This window comes from Canis lupus, chromosome 1 (genome assembly GCF_011100685.1).
Source record: "Canis lupus familiaris isolate Mischka breed German Shepherd chromosome 1, alternate assembly UU_Cfam_GSD_1.0, whole genome shotgun sequence".
NCBI lineage: Eukaryota > Metazoa > Chordata > Mammalia > Carnivora > Canidae > Canis > Canis lupus.
In genome coordinates, this window is record NC_049222.1 from 70,117,297 (window position 1) to 70,139,472 (window position 22,176).

A 22,176-nucleotide genomic window follows, 5' to 3' on the forward strand; every position below is an offset into this window, starting at 1 on the left:
AGATTAATTTATTTATTAATGAGAGACACAGAGAGAGGCAGAGACACAGGCAGAGGGAGAAGCAGACTCCCTGCAGGGACCCCGATGTGGACTCGATCCCGGGACCCCGGGGTCACACCCTGGGCCCAAGGGAGATGCTCAACCACTGAGTCACCCAGGCGTCCCAGTGCTGCTATTTCAAACAAAACCCAAACTCCATCATTCATTCTGTCACTACCGCTTGCTCCCGTGGCTCTGCTGTTGGCTCAAAGGGCTGACGTGCCCAGGCCCTGCTGGGAACGGTCTGTGGATCCTGCCAGAGTCACCGGCCTACGGGTCCAAACAACTGCCAGCAGCATCGTGCTTTACCCACCGTGTAAGCCCCGGTTTGCACACAGCGTCATGCGTGTGCATTCCCTTGCAGACTCTTCATCTTAACGAAGCACAGCTTCTGACCAGACAGAAACAGAACATTCTCCTCCTGTTGGACATCTCTCTCCTCTCACCACGTATTTGGGGGGTGGGGGTGGAAGGGTAGAGTTTCTCAACCTTTTACAATGGCTATTTGTACCAGATGATTTTTGCTTGTGGGGAGCTTGTCCATACGTGGCAGGATGTTTAATAGCATCTCTGGCCTTTACTCACTAGACACTTATTGGCAACAATCAAAATATCTCCCAACATTGTCAGATGTCCCCTAGCCTGGGTTGGGAGTGGGGAACAAAATCACTTCTGGCTGAGAATCATGACATACAGTGACATCTGCGGGCTCTTGGTCTACATATAGTTCACTGGCTATGGTTTCTGCCGGGGAACACACCCCAGCCCACCCCAGGCCCAGCCTCAAGCCCTAGTAACAACTTTGTATGGGGACAGATGGTGATGACACTTCTTGTGGGGAGATCTGAGTATGCACAGAATTGTCAAATCACTAAGCCGTAGCCCTGAAACTACTGTAACATTGTGTGTTGACTGTACTTCAATAATATCAAAGAAAAGGGGTTTCTGATGGGACTCACGGTGGGTCCATGAAAGGCATTAAAATGGTCATTACACATATGAAGGCACCTCTGAAGAGGGGAAAAAGATGCTCACATGTCTTGATGTTAATTTTCAGAAGATTTTCTTGAGAGAGGGTGCAGTGGGGAGGGGTGGAGGGAGAGGGGGAATCTGGAGCAGACTCCTCACATACCAGTCACCAGGTCTGGGTGAGGACCACGTGAGGACCACAGTCACCAGGTACAGGTGAGACCCATGTGGGACCCAGAGCCACCAGGACCAGATGAGGCTCAGGTGGGGACCAAAAAGACCAGGTCCAGGTTGAGGCCCAGGTGGAGCCCAGAGGCACAAGGTCCAGATGAGGCCCAGATGGCAACCAGATTCACCAGGTCCAGGTGAATCCCAGGTGGGGACCAGATTCACCAACTCCAGGTAAGGCCCAGGTGGGGACCAAAGTCACAAGGTCTGGGTGAGGCCCAGGTGGGGACACAGTCTCCAGGTCCAGGTGAGGCAAAACTGAAGACCAGAGTCAACAGGTCCAGCTGAGGCACAAGAGGGGACCAAAGTCACCAGGTACAGGTGAGGCCCAGATGAGGATCAGAGTCACCAGGTCCAGGTGAGGCCTAGAAGGAGATCACAGGACCCAGGTCCAGGTGAGTCCCATGTGGGAACCAGAGCCATCAGGTCCATTTGCGGCCCATGTGGGGACCACAGTCACCAGGTCCAGGTGAAGCCCAGGTGGGGACCAGATTCACCAAGACCAGGTGAGGCCCAGGTGGGGACCAGAGTCACCAAGTCCAGGTGAGACCCAGGTGACAACCACACTCAGCAGGTCCAGGTGAGGCCAAGCTGAGGACCAGTGTCACCAGGGCCAGGTGAGGCCCAGATGGGGACCAGAGTCACCATGTCCAGGTGAGGCCAGAAGGACACCACAGGTACCAGCTCCAGGTGAGGTCCATGTGCAAACCAGAGTCACCCGGTCCAGATGAGGCCCAGGAGGGGACCAGAGTCACCAGGTCAAGGAGTGTCCCAGAAGGGGACCAGAATCCCCTGGTCCAGGTGAGGCCCAGGTGTGGAACAGATTAACCAGGTCCCAATGACACCCAGGTGAGGACCAGAGCGACCAAGTCAAGATGTGGCCCAGATGGTGATCAGAGTCACCAGGTTCAGGTGAGGCCAAGAAAGGGACCACAGTCACCATGTCCAGGTGAACCTGATGTGGGAACTAGAGCCACCAGATCTAGGTGAGTCCCAGGTGGGGAACAGAGTAACCATGTCCCAATGATGCCCAGGTGGGACCAGAGTCACAAGGTCCAGACGAGGCCCAAGTGAGGAGTAGATTCACCAGGTCCAGTTGAGGCCCAGTTGAGGCCCAGTTGAGGCCCAGAGTCCCCAGCTCCGGGGGAGGCCCAGAGGGGGACCAGAGTCACCCGGTCCAGATGACATCCAGGTGGGAACCAGAGTCACCAAGACAGGATGAGGCCCAGAGGGGGACCAGAGTCACCTGGTCCAGGTGAGACCCCAATGTGGAACTGAGTAACCAGGTCCCATGATGCCCATGTGAGGACCAGATTCACCAGGTCCAGGTGAGGTCCATGTGGGAACCAGTCACCTGTCCCAGGTGAGGCCCAGGTGGGACCACAGTCACAAGGTCAGGGTGAGGTCCAGAGGGAGACCAGAGTCACCAGGTCCAGGTGAGGCCCAGGTGTAGAAGAGAGTAACCAGGTCCCAATGATGCCCAGGTAAGGTCCAGAGTCACCAGGTCCAGGTGAGGCTCAAATATGGATCAGAGTCACGAGTTCCAGGTGAGGCCAAGAAGGAGACCACAGGAACCAGGTCCAGGAGAGCCCCATATGGGAACCAGAGCCACCAGATCCAGGTGAGGCCTAGGTGGGGACCACGGTCACAAGGTCCAGGTGAGGCTCAGGTGGCGACAAGATTCACCAAATCCAGGTGAGACCCAGGTGATGACCAGAGTCACCAGGTCCGGGTGAGGACCAGGTAAGGACCAGATTCACCAGGTCCAAGTGAAGCCCAGGTGGGGACCAGAGTCACCAGGTAAGGGTGAGGCCCAAGGGGGACCAGAGTCCCGGGCCAGGTGACGCCCACGGGGGACCAGAGTAACCAGTTAAGGGTGAGGCCCAGAGTGGGACCAGAGGTCCCCGGTCAAAGTGAGGCCCAGGTGTGGAATAGAGGATCCAGGTCCCAATGATGCCTAGGTGAGGACCAGAGTCACTAAGGCCATGCGAGGCCCAGATGGGGATCAGAATCACCAGGTCCCGGTGAGGCATAGAAGGAGAACACAGTCACCAGTATCAGGTGAGCCCCATGTGGGAACCAGAGCCATTATACCCAGCTGAGTCCCAGGTCCATGTGAGGCCACATGAGGACCAGATTCATCAGGTCGAGTTGAGGCATAGCTGGGGACAAGAGTCACCAGGTCTGGGTGAGGCCTAGGTGGGGACGAGATTCACCAGGTCTGAGTTAGGTCAAAGTGGGGATGAGAGTCACCAGGTCCAGGTGAGGCCAAACTGAGGACCAGAGTCACCAGATCCAGGTGAGGTCCATGTTGCAAAGAGAGTCACCAGGTCCAGGAGAGGTCCAGGTGGGGACCAGAGTCACCAGATCCAGGTGAGGCCCAAGTGGGGACCAGAGTCACCAGGTCCAGATGAAGCCCAGGTGAGGACCAGAGTTACCAGGTACACGTGAGGCCCAGGTGTGGAACACAGTCACCATGTCCAGGTGAGGCCCAGGTGGGGACCAGAATCACCAGGTACAGGGGAGGCCCTTGAAAAAACCAGAGTCAACAGTTCGAGGTGAGGCGCAGGTGGCAACCAGAGTCAGCAGGTACAAATAAGGCCAATGTGGGGTTCACAGTCACCAGGTCAGGGTGAGACCCAGAGGGGGGCCAGAGTCACCTGGTTCAGGTGAAGCCCAGTTGTGGAACACAGTAACCGGGTCCCAATTATGCCCAGTTGAGGACCAGAGTCAACAGGGCCAGGTGAGGCCCAGATGGGGATCAGAGTCACCAGGTCCAAGTGAGGCCCAGGTGAGGACCACAGTCACCAGATCCAGGTGAGTTTCAGGTGCAGACCAGAATCACCAGGTCCAGGGGAGGCCCAGGTGGGGAACACAATAACCATGTCCCAATGATGCCCACCTCGGGACCAGAGTCACCAGCTCCACTTGAGGACCAAGTGGGGACCAGATTCACCAGGTCCAGTTGAGGCCCAGGTGGAGACCAGAGTTACCAGTGAAAGGTGAGTCTAGAAGGACAACACAGTCACCAGGTCTAGGTGTGGTCCATGTGAGAACCAGATCACCAGGTACAGGTGAGGCCCAGGTGGGAACCAGAGTCAGCAGGTCCGGGTGAGGCCAAGGTGGGGACCACACTCACAAGGTCCAGGTGAAACCAAGCTGAGGACCAGAGTCACCAAATCCAGGTGAGGCCCGGGGTGGGGGGGACTGGAGTCACCAGGGACAGGTGAGGCTAGAAGAACAGCAGAGACACCAGGTCCAGGTGAGGTTCATGTGGGAACCAGAGTCACCACGTCCAGGTGAGGCCCAGGTGAGGACCAAAGTTAAATGTTCCAGAGTCTCACTTGGGAAACAGAGTAACCATATCCCGATGATGCCCAGGTGGGTACAAGAGTCACCAGGTCCAGGTGAGGCGCACGTGAGGACCAGAGTCACCAGGTCCAGGTCATACCCAGGAGGGGACCAGATTCACCAGGCACAGGTGAGGCCCAGGTGGAACACAGTCACCTGGTCTGGGTGAGGCCCAGGTGGGGACAAAAGTCATAAGACCAGTTGAGGCCCAGGTGGGAACACAGTCACCCGGTCCAGGTGTGGCCAAGCTAAGTACCAGAGGCACCAGGTCCAGCTGAGGCCCAATTGGGGACTTGAGTGACCAAGTATAGGAGGACACCACAGTCATAAAAACGCAGCTAGTTGAAAGCTGGATTCTAGGGATGCCTCCTTGTGAGAGCTGAGCTCAGGGCAGGACCCTCCCGCATCCTGACTGCCTGTAGACATAGCTCCTATCATCCTTAAGTGAGGTGCTGGAAGAGGTTGTGTGCAAAGCATGTGGAAGCGTCAGGCCTGTACTCATGTGTATCTGAGTTCAATACAGGGATTTCCAACAGCCTTGTTCAATTAGAGTCGTGCTAGGTTCTAACTCCCATAAATGAGTAGCAAGCAGACATCTGCCTGCAAGGGATACACACTTCTGAGAGTTGAGCTTATGGCCTGTACCTTCCACATCCTGCCTGCAGGTACACTTCACTCCTAACAGGCCTAGGTTTGATGCGTGACAGAAGTGTTGTGAGAGGTAAGTGGAAGGTGCAGGCTCACAAGACAACTGTCTCTAAGCTCAATCCAGTGATTTCTGAGGAATTCCTGTCTTAGATTGGTGCTACATACTAACTTCCATACATGACAAGCGAGTGGAACGCAGTGTCTAAAGGGAACTTGCTTCTGAGAGGTGAGCTCACATCCAGTCCTTCACAGTTCCACACTGCCTGCAGATTGAGTTTCGAACATCCTCACCAAAGATGTTTGTCAGAGGCTCGTGCAATGCAAGTGGAAAAACACAGGCTTGAAAGGTGTCTCCAGGTACAATAGAGAGGTATTCAAAGAACCTCCCGATGTAGAATGCTGCTAGTTTCTCACTGCCATAAGAACGCAGCTAGTTGAAAGCTGGCTTCTAGGCATGCCTCCTTGTGAGAGCTGAGCTCAGGGCAGGACCCTCCCGCATCCGGACTGTCTGTAGACATAGCTCCTAACATCCTTATGTAACATGCTGGATGAGGTTGTGTGAAAAGCATGTGGAAGTGTCAGGCCTGTACTCACGTGTATCTGCGTTCAATGCAACGATTGCCAATGGCTTTGTTCAATTAGAGTGGTGCTAGGTTCTAACTCCTGTAAATGAGTTTCTAGCGGACATCAGCCTCCAAGATATACACACTTCTGAGAGTTGAGCTTTTGGCCAGTGGCTCCCCCATCCTGACTGCCTGTACGGTTCGCTTCCACGGGATTTCGTTCGATGCGGGACACAAGTTTTGTGAGAGGCAAGTGTCTCTTAGCTCAGTCCAGCGACTTCTGAGGAATTCCTTCCTCCCGTAGATTGGAGCTACATACTAACTTCCATAGCTGAGAACTTAGTTGAAAGCAGTCTCCCTGGGGAACATCCTTCTGCGAGTTGAGCTCACATGCGGTCCCTCCCAGTTCCACACTGCCTGCAGATGGAGTTTTATTTTTTTTTAATAATAAATTTATTTTTTGGTGTTCAATTTGCCAACATACAGAATAACACCCAGTGCTCATCCCATCAAGTGTCCCCCTGAGTGCCCATCACCCATTTACCCCCACCCCCGCCCTCCTCCCCTTCCACCACCCCTAGTTTGTTTCCCAGAGTTAGCAGTCTTTACGTTCTGTCTCCCTTTCTGATATTTCCTACCCATTTCTTCTCCCTTCCCTTCTATTCCCTTTCACTATTATTTATATTCCCCAAATGAACGAGAACATATAATGTTTGTCCTTCTCCGATTGACTCATTTCACTCAGCATAATACCCTCCAGTTCCATCCACGTTGAAGCAAATGGTGGGTATTTGTCATTTCTAATGACTGAGTAATATTCCATTGTATACATAAACCACATCTTTATCCATTCATCTTTTGATGGACACCGAGGTACCTTCCACAGTTTGGCTATTGTGGATATTGCTGCTATAAATATCGGGGTACAGGTGTCTCGGCATTTCATTGCATCTGTATCTTTGGGATATATCCCCAGTAGTGCAATTGCTGGGTCGTAGGGCAGGTCTATTTTTTACTCTTTGAGGAACCTCAACACAGTTTTCCAGAGTGGCTGCACCAGTTCACATTCCCACCAACAGTGCAGGAGGGTTCCCTTTTCACCGCATCCTCTCCAACATTCATGGTTTCCTGCCTTGTTAATTTTCCCCATTCTCACTGGTGTGAGGTGGTATCTCATTGTGGTTTGGATTTGTATTTCCCTGATGGCAAGTGATGCGGAGCATTTTCTCATGTGCATGTTGGCCATGTCTATGTCTCCTCTGTGAGATTTCTGTTCATGTCTTTTGCCCATTTCATGATTGGATTGTTTGTTTCTTTGGTGTTGAGTTTAATAAGTTCTTTACAGATCTGGGAAACTAGCCCTTTGTCTGATAGGTCATTTGCAAATATCTTCTCCCATTCTGTAGGTTGTCTTTTAGTTTTGTTGACTGTATCCTTTGCTGTGCAAAAGCTTCTTATCTGGATGAAGTCCCAATAGTTCATTTTTGCTTTTGTTTCTTTTGCCTTCGTGGATGTATCTTGCAAGAAGTTACTGTGGCCAAGTTCAAAAAGGGTGTTGCCTGTGTTCTACTCTAGGATTTTGATGGAATCTTGTCTCACATTTAGATCTTTCATCCATTTTGAGTTTATCTTTGTGTCTGGTGCAAGAGAGTGGTCTAGTTTCATTCTTCTGCATGTGGATGTCCAATTTCTCCCAGCACCATTTATGGAAGAGACTGTCTTTCTTCCAGTGGATAGTCTTTCCTCCTTTATCGAATATTAGTTGACCATCAAGTTGAGGTTCCACTTATGGATTCTCTATTCTGTTCCATTGATCTATGTGTCTGTTTTTGTGCCAGTACCACACTGTCTTGATGACCACAGCTTTGTAGTACAACCTGAAATCTGGCATTGTGAGGCCCCAGCTATGGTTTTCTTTTTTAAAATTCCCCTGGCTATTCAGGGTCTTTTCTGATTCCACACAAATCTTAAAATAACTTGTTCTAACTCTCTGAAGAAAGTCCATGGGATTTTGATAGGGATTACATTAAACATGTACATTGCCCTGGGTAACATTGACATTTTCACAATATTAATTCTGCCAATCCACAAGCATGGAATATTTTTCCATCTTCTTGTGTCTTCCTCAATTGCTTTCAGAAGTGTTCTATAGTTTTTAGGGTATAGATCCTTTACCTCTTTGGTTAGGCTTATTCCTAGGTATCTTATGCTTTTGGATGCAACTGTAAATGGGATTGACTCCTTAATTTCTCTTTGTTCAGTCTCAGTGTATAGAAATGCCACTGACTTCTGGGCATTGATTTTGTATCCTGCCATGCTGCCAAATTGTTGTTTGAGTTCTAGAAATCTTGGGGTGGAGGCTTTTGGGTTTTCTATGTAGAGTATCATGTCATCGGTGAAGAGGGAGAGTTTGACTTCTTCTTTGCCAATTTGAATGCCTTTAATGTCTTTTTGTTGTCTGATTGCTGAGGCTAGGACTTCCAGTACTATGTTGAATAGCAGTGGTGAGAGTGGACATCCCTGTCTTGTTCCTGATCTTAGGGGAAAGGTTCCCAGTGCTTCCCCATTGAGAATGATATTTGCTGTGGGATGTTTGTAGATGGTTTTTAAGATGTGGAGGAATGTTCCCTCTATCCCTACGCTCTGAAGAATTTTGATCAGGAATGGATGCTGTATTTTGTCAAATGCTTTCTCTGCATCTAATGAGAGGATCATATGGTTCTTGGTTTTTCTCTTGCTGATATGATGAATCACATTGATTGATTTTCAAGTGTTGAGCCAGCCTTGTGTCCCGGGGATAGATCCTACTTGGTCATGATGAATAATTTTCTTAATGTATTGTTGGATCCTATTGGCTAGTATGTTGTTGAGAAATTTGCATCCATGTTCATCAGGGATATTGGTCTATAATTCTCCTTCTTGGTGGGGTCTTTGTCTGGTTTTGGATGTAGCTGATGCTGGCCTCATAGAACGAATTTTGAAGTACTCCATATCCTTCTATCTTTCCAAACAGCTTTAGTAGAATAGGTATGGTTTCTTCTTTAAACGTTAGATAGAATTCCCCAGGGAAGCCATCCGGCCCTGGACTTTTGTGTCTTGGGAGGTTTTTGATGACTGCTTCAATTTCCTCCCTGGTTATTGGCCTGTTCAGGTTTTCTATTTCTTCCTGTTCCAGTTTTGGTAGCTTGTGGCTTTCCAGAAATACGTCCATTTCTTCTAGATTGCCTAATTTATTGGTGTATAGCTGTTCATAATATATTTTTAAAATCATTTGTATTTCCTTGGTGTTGTTAGTGATCTCTCCTTTCTCATTCATGATTTTATTAATTTGAGTCTTCTCTCTCTTCTTTTTAATAAGGCTGGCTAATGGTTTATCTATCTTATTAATTCTTTCAAAGAACCAATTCCTAGTTATGTTGATCTGTTCCACACTTCTTTTGGTCTCGATTGCGTTGAGTTCTGCTTGAATCTTTATTAACTCTCTTCTTCTGCTGGGTGTAGGATCAATTTGCTGTTTTTTCTCTAGCTCCTTCAGGTGTAAGAAGGTGTATATTTCAGTTCTTTCCAGTTTTTGAATGGATGCTTGTATTGCGATGTATTTCCCCCCAGGACTGCTTTTGCTGAGTTCCAGATTTTGAACGGTTGTATCTTCATTCTCATTAGTTTCCATGATTTTGAACGGTTGTATCTTCATTCTCATTAGTTTCCATGAATCTTTTTAATTCTTCCTTAATTTCCTGGTTGACCCTTTCATCTTTTAGCAGGATGGTCCTTTTTTTTTTTTTTTTTTTTTTAGCAGGATGGTCCTTAACCGCCACGTTTTTGAAGTCCTTCCAAACTTCTTGTTGTGATTTAGTTCTAATTTCAAGGCATTATGGTCTGAGAATATGCAGGGGATGATCCCAATCTTTTGGCATCGGTTCAGACCCCATTTGTGACCCAGTATGTGGTCTATTCTGGAGAAAGTTCCATGTGCGCTTGAGAAGAAAGTCTATTCAGTTGAGTTTGGATGTAAAGTTCTGTAAGTATCTGTGAAATCCATCTGGTCCAGTGTATCATTTAAAGCTCTCGTTTATTTGGAGATGTTGTGCTTAGAAGACCTATCTAGTATAGAAAGAGCTAGATTGAAGTCACCAAGTATAAGTGTATTATTATCTAAGTATTTCTTCACTTTGGTTATTAATTGATTTAAATATTTGGGAGCTCCCACATTCTGGGCATATATATTGAGGATTGTTAAGTCCTCTTGTTGGATAGATCCTTTAAATATGATATAGTGTCCCTCTTCATCTCTCACTACAGTCTTCGGGGTAAATTTTAGTTTATCTGATATAAGGATGGCTACCCCTGCTTTCTTTTGAGGACCATTTGAATGGTAAATGGTTCTCCAACCTTTTATTTGCAGGCTGTAGGTGTCCTTCTGTCTAAAATGAGTCTCTTGTAGACAGCAAATAGATGGGTCCTGCTTTTTTATCCAGTCTGACACCCTGCGCCTTTTGATGGGGTCATTAAGCCCATTCACATTCAGAGTTACTATTGAAAGATATGAGCTTAGTGTCATCATGATAACTATTCAGTCCTTGTTTTTGTGGATTGTTCCACTGAACTTCTTCTTAAAGGGGAATTTTAAGAGTCCCCCTTAAAATTTCTTGCAGAGCTGGTTTGGAGGTCACATATTCTTTCAGTTCCTGCCTGTCTTGGAAGCTCTTTATCTCTCCTTCCATTTTGAATGAAAGCCTTGCTGGATAAAGTATTCTTGGTTGCATGTTCTTCTCATGTAGGACCCTGAATATATCCTGCCAGCCCTTTCTGGCCTGCCAGGTCTCTGTGGAGAGGTCTGCTGTTACCCTAATACCCCTCCCCATAAAAGTCCGGGATTTCTTGTCTCTTGCTGCTTTAAGGATCTTCTCTTTATCTTTGGAATTTGCAAGCTTAATTATTAGATGTCGAGGTGTTCAACGGTTTTTATTGATTTTTTGGGGGGGGATTTCCCTATTTCTTGGATCTGAATGCCTGTTTCCCTTCCCAGATTAGGAAAGTTTTCAGCTATGATTTGTTCAAATACATATTCTGGCCCTCTGGCCCTTTCGGCACCCTCAGGAACCCCAATTAAATGTAGGTTTTTCTTCCTCAGGCTGTCGTTTATTTCCCTTAATCTATCTTCATGGTCTTTTAATTGTTTGTCTCTTTTTTCCTCAGTTTCCCTCTTTGACATCAACTTGTCTTCTATGTCACTCACTCGTTCTTCCACCTCATTAACCCTCGTCATTAGGACTTCTAGTTTGGATTGCATCTCATTCAATTGATTTTTAATTTCTGCTTGATTAGATCAAAATTCTGTAGTCATGAAGTCTCTTGAGTCCTTTATGCTCTTTTCTAGAGCGATCAGTAGCTTTATAATAGTGCTTCTGAATTGGCTTTCTGACATTGAATTGTAATCCAGATTTTGTAACTCTGTGGGAGAGAGGACTGTTTCTGATTCTTTCTTTTGAGGTGAGGTTTTCCTTCTAGTCATTTTGCTCAGTGCAGAGTGGCCAAAAACAAGTTGTATTGGGAAAAGGAGAAAAAGAGAGGAGAGAAAGAAGGAAAGAAAAGAGAAAATGAAAAAAGGAAGAAAAAAAGAAAAAAAAAGAAGAAAAAGAGAAAGAAAAAGAAAGAAAGGGAAAAAAGGGTGGGGGAAGCATACAGAAATCAAAAAGCAAAAACAAAAAGAAAAAAATAAAATAAAACACCGGGGAATATCTTCTGATTCTGTATACTTTATGTCCCTTGACTTCCCCTGGAACTTGTCCGTCTAGCTGGTCTTCTGGGGGAGTGGCCTGTTGTGCTGATTTTCAGGTGTCTGCACTTGGGGGAGCTGCTCTGCCCCCTGCCTGGTGCAGGGCTCAGTGTGGGTTGTTGTTTACCCTGTGAGGCCCCAGGAGGAACAACCACAGTGGCGGCGGCCAGCTCTGGAGCCCTGGATTCAGCTCCCACAGTAACTACAGAGCTCTCCATCTACAGGGGTCCGGATGCTCCGGGGCAGGGCCGCTGATCTGCTCAGCTCGGGGCAGGAGCGTCCTTGATGTCCTGGGCCCTCCTGGCCTCTGCCTGTCCCAGGGGGAGATCAGATCCTGGGCTGTGTCCCCCCACGGCCTGGGCTCCAGGGCCTGCGCTGTTGGATTCACGCTCCCGGCCGTGCAGCCTCCTCTGCGGAGCTGCCACCCGAGCCCCTCCAAGCTGCTCCCAGGTCCAGTTGTGTGCGTGCTGCAGCCTGTTAGGGACCTCAGCCGCAGGATGTGGCACGCTCTCCCCAGGGCACAGGTGTCTGTTAGTGTCCCAGGGAGCCTGAGGGCATCCCCACCCATCTGGGATCCTGCTCTAACTCCCTGCCAGTGCCTTTCCACCCGGGAAGATTGGTGAAGCTTCTGCTTCTCTGGGACGGAGCTTTCCTGTCCTGGGGGCACTCGCCCCTGCCTTAGCCCAGCTCCTCTCAGGACCCCTTGGTTGGATGCCTTGGATGCCTTTTGTTTCCTTATTTCTATTTTTCCCGTCTTCCTACCTTGATAGAAGTGCGAACTCTTCTCACTGTAGCATTCCAGGTGTTCTCTCTTTAAATCTCAGGCCGAATTCATAGATTTTCAGGATGATTTGAAGGCTATCTCGGTAATTTGGTGGGGACAGGTGATTTGGGGACCCTTCTCTTCCCCAAAGTTGCCCCTATTCTGCAGATGGAGTTTTGAACATACTCACTAGAGATGTTTGTCAGAAGCTCATGCAATGCAACTGGAAAAATGCAGGCTTGGAAGGTATGTCTTCAGGTGCAGGAGAGCAGTATTCATGGAACCTCCTGACTTAGAATGCTCCTAAATTCTCACACCAATAAGTACACAGCTAGTTGAAAGATAGCTTAACCCCTAACCCTAACCCTAACCCTAAGCCGTAACCCTAACCCTAACACCTAACCCTAACACATAACCCTAACACCTAACCCTAACCTTAACCCCTAACCCTAACCCCTAACTCCTAACCCTAACCCTAAAACTACCCTAACCCCTAACCCTAACACAAAATCTTAACTCTAACACTAACCCTAACCCGTAACCCTAACACCTAACACTACCTTAACCCCTAAACCTAACCCTAACCCTTAATGCTGACACTAATCCCTAACCCTAACGCTATCCCTAACCACTTACCCTAGCCCTAACTCCTAACCCTAACCCCTAGCTCTAACCCTAACACCTAACCCTATCCCTAAACCGAACGCTACCCCTAACCCCTAACCCTAACCCCTAGCCCTAGCCCTAACCCTAACACCTCAGCCAAACCCTAACCCTAAACACCCTAAACCTAACAACCCTAACAGTAATGCTAACAACCCTAACCCTAAACCTAACCCTAACCATAACCCTAACCCCTAACCCTACCCCTCCCGCTACCCCTACCCCTACCCCTAAAGCTCCCCCCTAACACTTACACTAACACTAAACCCTAAACCCTACCCTAACCAATAAACCAAACCACCTAACACTAATCCTACCCCTAACTCCTAACCCTAACCTTAACCCAAACCTAACCCTAACCTTAAACCTAAACCCTAACCCTAACCATAACCCTTAACTCTCACCCTAACCCTCACCCTAAACCTAACTCCTAACCCTAACACCTAACCCTACCCTAACCCCTACCCCAACCCGAAAACCTAACCCTAAACCGTAATAAATAACCTTAACAACCCTAACCCCAAACCTAACCCTAACAATCATACCCCTAACCCTAACAACCATAAGCCTAACCTTAACAAACCTACCCTAAACCTAACCCTAACCCCCTAACCCTAACCCTAATCTCCTAACCCTAACCCTAACACCCTAACCCTAACAACCCTAACCCAAACAACCCTAACCTTAACCCTGACCCTAACCCAAACCATAACCCCTAACCCTAACCCCTAACCCTAGCACTAAACCTCAAACACTAACCCTACCCCTAAACCAAAACCCTAACACTAACCCTAACCCAAATCCTAACCCCTAACACTAACCCTAAATCTAACCCCTCACCCTAACACTAACCTTAACCTAACCCTAACCATAACCCCTAAATGTAACCCTAAACCCTAAACCTAACCCCTAACCCTAACCATAATACCTAAACCTAACCCTAACCCTAACAAACCTAACCCTAAACCTGTAACCCTTATACTAACCCTCTAACACTAGTCCTAACCCTAACCCCCAAACTCTAACCCTCAACCATAACCCTAACATTAACCCAAACACCTAGCCCTAACCCTAACCCCAACCCCTACCCCTAACACCTAACCCTAACCCTAAAAACTAACACTAACCCCAAACCCTAACCCTAACTCCTAACCCTAACTCTCACCCTAACCCCTTACCCTAAACCTAACCCTAACCCTAAACCCTAAACCGAACCCTAACCCATAACCCTAACCATAAACACTAACCCTAGCCTTAACCCCTACACCTAGCCCTAAACCAAACCCATATCCCTAACCCTAACCCTAGCACCTAATCCTAACACTAAAACTAACCCTAACGCCTTACCATAACTGTAACCCTAAACCTAACCCTTAACCCTAACATCTAACTCTAACCCTAACGTTAATGCCTAACCCTAACCCTAACAACCCTACCCCTAACCCTAAACCTAATAACCCTAAGCCTAACCTTAACAACCCTAACCCTAACCCAAACCCTACCCCTAACCCTAACCCAACCCTAACCTCTAACCCTAACCCTAACACCTAGCCCTAAACCTAAACCTAACCCGTAACCCTAAACCTAACCCAAACCCTACCCAATACCCTAACCGTAACCCTAACACTAACCCTAACCCAAACCTAACCCTAAACCCTAAACCTAACCACAACCCTCACCCTTAACTCCTACCCTCACCCTAACCCTATACCTAACGTTAACCCCTAACACTAAACCTAACGCCTAACCCTAACAACTAACCTTAACCCCTAACACAACCATAACACCTAACCCTAACACTAACCAGCTAAGCCTAAGCCTAAGCCTAACCCTATCCCTAACCCTAACCGAAACACTAACCCCTAACACTAACACTAACCCTATCCCCTAACGCTAACCCTAAACCTAACCCCTAACCCTAAGCCAAACCCTAACCCCTAACACTAAACCTAAAACTAACCCCTAACCCTAACCCTAACACTAACACCTAAACCTAACTGTAACCCCTAACCAAAACCCTAACTCTAAACCCTAATCTTAACCCTAACCCTAACCCTAACCCCTAAAGGTAATCCTAAACCCTAACGCTAACCATAACACCTAACCCTAACCATAACCCTAACCCTAACCATAATCCTCTAACACTAACTCTAACCCTCTAACAATAACCCTAACCCTCACACTAAACCCTAACCCTAAACCCCAAACACTAACCCTAAACACGAACTCTAACGCTATCCCAAACACCTAACCCTAGCCCTAACCATTAACCCTAACCCTAACACCTAACCCTAACACCTAACAAAACCCTACCAACTACCCCTAAACCTAACCCTAACCCTACCCTAACCCTAACCCTAAACACCCTAACCCTAACAACCCTAACCCTAACCCTAACAACCCTAAACCTAACCCTATTACCTAACCCCTAAAACTAACCCTACTGCTAAGCCTAACCCCTAACCCTACCTCTCCCTCTACCCCTAACCCTCACTCTAACCCTAACACCTAACCCTACCCTAACCCCTATCCCTAACCCAAAAACCTAACCCTAAACCTAACATATAACCCTAACAACCCAAACCCTAACAACCCTAAACCTAACCCTAACCCTAACCCCTAACCCTAAAACTAACCCTAACACTAATTCTAAACCCTAACCCTAACCCTACCCCTCCCTCTACCCCTAACCCACACCCTAACGCTAACACCTAACCTTACCCTAACCCCTAAACCCTACCACCCCCTCCCTCTACCCCTAACCCACACCCTAACCCTAACACCTAACCTTACCCTAACCCCTATCCCTAACCCGAAAACCTAACCCTAAACCTAACAAATAACGCTAACAACCCAAACCCTAACAACCCTAAACCTAACCCTAACCCTAAACCCTAACCCTAAAACTAACCCTAAAGCTAATACTAAGCCCTAACCCTAACCCTACCCCTCCCTCTACCCCTATCCCTAAGCCTAATGCTCACCCCTAACCATTACGCTAACACTAAACCCTAAACCTAACCCTAACCCTTAAACCACCTAACACTAATCCTACACCTAAGCCCTAACCCTAATGCTAACCCAACCCTAACCCTAACCCTAAACCTAAACCCTAACCCTACCCTAACCATAACCCTTCACTCTCACCCTAACCCTCACCCTAACCCTAACAGCTAACCCTACCCTAACCCCTACCCCTAACCCAAAAACCTAACCCTAAACCTAAAAAATAACCCTAACAACCCTAACCCTAAACCTAACCGTAACAACCCTGTACCCCTAACCCTAACAACCCTAAGCCTAACCTTAACAACCCTACCCTAAACCTAACCTGAAATCTAACACCATAACCCTAATCCTAATCTCCTAACGCTAACCACCTAATTCTAAGAATCCTAACCCTAACCACCATACCCCTAACCCTAAACCTAACAACCCTAAGCCTAACCTTAACAACTCTACCCTAAACATAACTCTAGCCCCCTAACCCTAACCCTAATTTCCTAACCCTAACCCTAACACCCTAATCATAACAACCCTAACCCTAACCCTAATCCTAACAACCCTACCCCTAATCCTAACAACCCTAACGCTAACCATAGACCCTAACCCTAACAACCCTCACCCTAACAACCCTAACCCGAACAACCCTAACCCTAACCCTGACCCTAACCCAAAAAATAACCCCTAACCCTAAACATAACACCTAACCCTAACCATAACCCTAACACTAACCCTAATAAGTCTAACACTAAACCTACCCCTAACCCTGTAACCCTTATACTAACCCTCTAACACTAGTCCTAACCCTAACCCTAAACCCTAACCACCAAACTCTAACCCTAAACCCTAACCCTAACATTAACCCAAACACCTACCCCTAACCCTAACCCCTACCCCTAACACCTAATCCTAACCCTAAAACTAACCCTAAACTAACCCTAATGCCTTACCGTTACCGTAACCCTAAACCTAACCCTTAACCCTAACATCTAATTCTAACCCTAACCCTAATGCCTAACCCTAACCCTAACCCTAACCCTAACAACCCTACCCCTAACCCTAAACCTAATAACCCTAAGCCTAACCTTAACAACCCTAACCCTAACTCAAACCCTACGCCTAACCCTAACACCTAGCCCTAACCCTAACCCCTAACCCTAACCCTAACCCTACCCAATACCCTAAACGTAACCCTAACACTAACCCTAACCCACCCCTAACCCTAACCCTAAACCCTAAACCTAACCACAACCCTCACCCTTAACTCCTACCCTCACCCTAACCCTAAACCTAACGTTAACCCCTACCCTAAACCTAATGCCTAAATCTAACAACTAACCCTAACCCCTAACAAACCATAACACCTAACCCTAACACTAACCAGCTAAGCCTAAGCCTAAGCCTAAACCTAACCGAAACACTAACCCCTAACACTAACACTAACCCTATCCCCTAACGCTAACCCTAAACCTAACCCCTAACCCTAAGCCAAACCCTAACCCCTAACACTAAACCTAAAACTAACCCCTAACCCTAACACTAACGCCTAAACCTAACCGTAACCCCTAACCATAACCCTAACACTAACCCCTATCCTTAACCCTAACCTTAACCCCTAAAGGTAATCCTAAACCCTAATGCTAACCATAACACCTAACCCTAACCATAATCCTAACCCTAAACCTCTAACCCTAACACTAACCCTCTAACACTAACCCTAACCCTCACACTAAACACTAACCCTAAACCCCAAACTCTAACCCTAAACACGAACCCTAACGCTATCCCAAACACCTAACCCTAACCCTAACCATTAACCCTAACACCTAACCCTAACACCTAACAAAACCCTACCAACTACCCCTAACACCTAACCCTAACCCTACCCTAACCCTAACCCTAAACACCCTAACCCTAACAACCCTAACCCTAACCCTAACAACCCTAAACCTAGCCGTATTACCTAACCCCTAAATCTAACCCTACCGCTAACCCTAACCCTTAACCCTAACCCTACCCACACTCTACCCCTAACCTTCACCCTAACCCTAACACCTAACCCTACCCTAACCCCTATCCCGAACCCAAAAACCTAACCCTAAACCTAACAAATAACCCTAACAACCCAAACCCTAACAACCCTAAACCTAACCCTAACCCTCCCTCTACCCCATCACTAAACCTAACGCTCACCCCTAACCATTATGCTAACACTAAACCCTAAACCTAACCATAACCCTTAAACCTAACCACCTAAAACTAATCCTACACCTAAGCCCTAACCCTAATCCAAACCCAACCCTAACCCTAACCAGCCTAACCCTAACAACCCTAACCCTAACAACCCTAAACCTAACCCTATCCCCTACCCTAACCCCTAAAACTAACCCTACTGCTAACCCTAACCCTTAACCCTAACCCTACCCCTCCCTCTACCCCTAACCCACACCCTAACCCTAACACCTAACCCTACCCTAACCCCTATCCCTAACCCTGAAAACCTAACCCTAAACCTAACAAATAACCCTAACAACCCAAACCCTAACAATCCTAAACTTAACCCTAACCCTAACCCTAAAACTAACCCTAATGCTAATCCTAAGCCCTAACCCTACCCCTCCCTCTACCCCTATCAGTAACCCTAACACTCACCCCTAACCATTACGCTAACACTAAACCCTAAACCTAACCCTAACCCTTAAACCACCTAACACTAATCCTACACCTAAGCCCTAACCCTAATGCTAACCCAACCCTAACCCTAACCCTAAACCTAAACCCTAACCCTACCCTAACCATAACCCTTCACTCTCACCCTAACCCTCACCCTAACCCTAACCCCTAACCCTAACAGCTAACCCTACCCTAACCCCTACCCCTACCTCGAAAACCTAACCCTAAACCTAACAAATAACCCTAACAACCCTAACCCTAAACCTAACCGTAACAACCCTACCCCTAACCCTAACAACCCTAAGCCTAACCTTAACAACCCTACCCTAAACCTAATCTGAAATCTAACACCCTAACCCTAACCCTAATCTCCTAATGCTAACCACCTAATTCTAACAATCCTAACCCTAACCACCATACCCCTAACCCTAAACCTAACAACCCTAAGCCTAACCTTAACAACCCTACCCTAAACCTAACTCTAGCCCCCTAACCCTAACCCTAAACTCCTAATCCTAACTCTAACACCCTAACCATAACAACCCTAACCCTAATCCTAACAACCCTACGCCTAACCTTAACCCTAACAACCCTAACGCTAACCCTAAACCCTAACCCTAACAACCCTAACCCTAACAACCCTAACCCTAACAACCCTAACCCTAACCCTAACCCTGACCCTAACCCAAACCATAACCCTTAACCCTGACCCTAACCCCTAACCCCTAAACCTCAAACACTAACCCTGACCCTAACCCAAACCATAACCCCTAACCCTAACCCTAACCCCTAACACTAAACCTCAAACACTAACCCTAACCCTAAACCCTAACCCTAACCCAAACCCTAACCCCTAACACTAACCCTATATCGAACCTCTAACTCTAACCCTAATCTTAACCTACCCGTAACCATAAGCCCTAAATATAACCCGAATCCCTAAAAATAACCCCTATCGCTAACCATAACACCTAACCCTAACCATAACGCTAACACTAACCCTAACAAACCTAACCCTAAACCTAACCATAACCCTGTAACCCTTATACTAACCCTCCAATACTAGTCCTAACCCTAACCCTAAACCCTAAGCCTAACCTCCAAACTCTAACCCTAAACCCTAACCCTAACCTCTAACCCTAACTCTAACCCATACCCTAACCCTGTACCCTAACCCATACCCTAACCCTAACCCTAATCCCCTAACCCTAATCCTAACTCTAACCCCTAACCCTAATCCCCTAACCCTAACCGCTAACCCTAAGCCTAACCCTAACCCAACCCTAACCCTAACCCCCTAACCCTAACTCCCTAACCCTAACACTAACCCCTAACCCGTACCCGTACCCGTACCCTAAACCTAACCCGTACCCTAACCCTAACCGTAAACCTAACCGAACATGTACCCTAACCCTAACCTGTACCGTAACACTAACCCTAACCCTAACACTAACCCGTACCCTAACCCTAACCGGTACCCTAACTCCAAACCTAAGACTAACCCTAACCCTAACCCTAACCCCTAACCCTAATCCAAACCTACCCGTACCCTAACCCGTACCCTAACTCCTACCCTAACCCGTACCCTAACCCTAACCCTAAACCTAACCCATACCCTAACCCTAACCCATACCCTAACCCCTAACCCTAACCCTAACCTAACCCAAACCCATACCCTAACCCGTACCCTAAACCTAAACCTAACCCATACCCTAACCCTAACCCGTACCCTAACCTGTACCCTAAACCTAACTCTAACCCATACCCTAACCCTAACCAGTACCCTAACCCTAATCCGTACCCTAACCCTAACCCGTACCCTAAACCCAACCCATACCCTAAACCTAACCTGTACCCTAACCCGTACCCGTACCCTAACCCATACCCTAACCCGTACCCTAACAGTAACCCTATGTCTAACCCTAACCCATACCCTAACCCGTACCCTAACCCATACCCTAACCTGTACCATAACCCATACCCTAACCTTAACCTTAACCCCTAACCCTAACCCCTAACCCGTACCCTAACCCGTACCCTAACCCATACCCTAAACCTAACCCATACCTTAACCCGTACCCTAACTCATACCCTAACCCGTACCCTAACCCTAACACGTACCCTAACCCCTAACCCGTACGCTAACCCATACCCTAACCCTAACCCGTGCCCTAACCCCTAACCCATACGCTAACCCATACCCTAACCCGTACCCTAACCGTAATCCTATGTCTAACCCTAACCCATACCCTAACCTGTACCCTAATCCCTAACCCTAAACCTAGCCCAAGCCCCTTGCCCTAACCCTAACCCTGCCTTAACCCCTAACCCTAAACTCTAACCCCATCTCCCACTCTAACTCTAACCCTATTCGCTCCCCCTATCCCCTAACCCTCAACCCTATAACCTGTAACATCACCCTAATCCAGACCCTAACTCAGTTTCCTAATCCCTAATACCGTACCTTAACTCCTAACTCTTGACCCTTACTCCATCCCTCATCCTAATCACTAACTCGTACGCATAACCATGATCACTAATCCATAACATCTAACCTAACTCTAACCACCTATGGCTCACCCTAAACCCTAACCCTACTCTCAATTCTCCCCATTCACTTACCTTGTCGTTCTGAGTAGCCCCTGCTGAGGTGGATGTGACTCCCAACAGCGCCTCCAGGGTCCTCCAGCGGGTCCTGTGGAAGCCGGGCTCCTGTCATGGCGGACGCGGCCCCATGTCTTCCTGAGTCACAGACAGAAGGTCCTGAGGACGAGGGGGTCCTGTCACTGTGGACTAGGCCTCACATCCTCCGGAAGCCTCCCCGCGGGTCCTGAGGAGGCCGGGGCTCCCGTCAGCGACGACGCGGCTCCAAGTCCTCCTCAGGCCTCCAGAGCGCAGACGGGCTCCTGTTAGTGCAGGCGGACGAGGCCTACTGCGCACACGCGCTCCCTGATCCGAGCCTGGGCTCGGGCGCCCCCTGCGGGACGCTCAGGCGCTGCAGGAGGCCGTGCAGGAGGCGGCGTCCCCGCGCCCAGGGCCGACCGGACCTGCCTCCTTCCAGGCGCCAGCTGAGACCTATGAGCTTCGGAAACGTCGCGCTGAAATGAAGCCCAACACCCGGCTTCCCCAGAAATACTTAAGGACAATGAATTGGAGCCCACAGGACGCGAAATGAAATGTGGACCAAACTTTTACCACGTCCAAGACTCCCTCAACCCTCTTCCACTGTGGGTGGGACCGCGGGCTGGTGCAGCCGCCTTGGAAACAGTGTGGAGGCTCCTCAGGAAGTTACAAATAGAGCCGCCCTGCGACCGGCAGGTGCACGGCCTGGAGCTCACTCCGAAAATACAGATGCAGTGAGACTCGGGGACACCTGCACCCCAATGTCCACAGCAGCCGGGTCCACAGTAGCCACACTTGGGAGGAGCCTTCGGTGTCCTCCCGCAGATGATGGATAAAGAGGATGGGAGATAGATGATGGTCATAGAGAGAGGAAT

The 22,176-nt window shown here is 48.2% G+C and overlaps 1 long non-coding RNA gene across 5 annotated transcripts in view; it reads right to left on the bottom strand.

Annotated features, from left to right (window-relative positions):
* Positions 1-21,632, bottom strand: part of LOC119875970 — a 64,423-nt gene extending 42,791 nt beyond the window's left edge. For 3 of the 5 annotated variants that reach the window (XR_005353933.1, XR_005353931.1, XR_005353935.1), the window contains exon 1: positions 1,172-1,804. This is a non-coding gene — a long non-coding RNA (uncharacterized LOC119875970). Of the gene's footprint in view, positions 1-1,171; positions 1,805-12,530; positions 12,659-21,301 lie in introns of those variants that run through there. The other 2 variants (XR_005353932.1, XR_005353934.1) reach the window with 2 other exon arrangements.
* Between the last annotated feature and the right edge of the window lie 544 nt (positions 21,633-22,176).